We start from the raw sequence: 1,236 nt of genomic DNA on the forward strand, positions 1-1,236 counted from the left end.
ATGTGAAGAGTTTCTTTTCTGGTCTAGTCTATGTGGTGTTCTGTAGGCTTCTTGTATGTTTATGGACATGTCTTTCTTTAAGTTAGGAAAATTTTCTTCTATGATTTTCTTAAAAATATTTTCTGGACATTGGAGCCTGGAACCTTCTTTTTCATCTATTCCTATTATTCTTAGATTTCGTCTTTTTATGGCATCCTTGAGTTCTTGGATGTTTTGTATTTAGGACTTTTCCGATTTTACTTTTTCTTTGAGAGAAGTATCAATTTCAACAAGTGTATCTTCAGCACCTGAGGTTCTCTCTTCCATCTCTTGTACCTTTGTGGTTCCTAATCTTTTCTCTAAGTTCTCCAGCTCCAGGGTTTTCTTTGTTTGTGTTTTCTTTATGGATTCTAATTCTGTTTTCATGCCTTGCACCATTTCCTTCATCTGTTTGAATGTGGATTCCTGTCTCTCTATGATGGCTTCTATATATATATATTTTTTTTTTTTTTTTGTTTCCTCTCTATATGCCACTAATTGTGCCTCTACTTGTGCCTCTATTTGTTTGGCTGTATCTGTATTTGTTTGAGAGCTTTGTTCATTTCCTCTTTATGTGCCTCTAATAACTGGATAAGCATAGCTTTAAAGTCATTTTCCTGTGTTTCCGATGAATTGAAATATCCATTGATTTTGGAGGTTGCTGGTGGAGCCATGATGTCCTGATTTTTGTTGGGTGTGTTCTTATGCTGACCTCTAGCCATCTGCTTGTCCATAACCTTCACTGTTTGTTCCTGGAGTCTGTACTTCAGACTGGGTCCATCTTTCTCTGGTGTCTGGAGTATTCTTCAGGGAGGATGAGAGAGGTCCACTGGTGTGAGAGTGTGTGTTGGTGTTTCAGTTACCTAAGGGCGAAAGAGCTGCTGGCGCAGAATCACAGTTGTGGGGGAACAACCGTGCGTGTGTGCGTGGAAGTGTGTCCTGAAGGAGAGAGTGTGAAAGCGTGTGGATGTTTGGAATGTAAGGGGAGCTGTAAGCTCAGGAGGGGGTGTCGATGCTTGCGCTGTTCACTGGCGCAGTTTGTGGGCACAGTGAGTCTGTGCCAATACCCTGAATACCTCAGTGGTCTACACTCCTGTCATACTGTCGTTCTGGTACTCAGATCTGTCTGGGCTCCAGGAGTTGTTTGCCTGGGTTTCGCTGGTAGACCCTCAGAGTAGGGGCTTCAATGTTGAGAATGCTGTCCCAAGAACCCCCATG

The sequence above is a fragment of the Meriones unguiculatus genome, chromosome 11 (assembly GCF_030254825.1).
Source record: "Meriones unguiculatus strain TT.TT164.6M chromosome 11, Bangor_MerUng_6.1, whole genome shotgun sequence".
NCBI lineage: Eukaryota > Metazoa > Chordata > Mammalia > Rodentia > Muridae > Meriones > Meriones unguiculatus.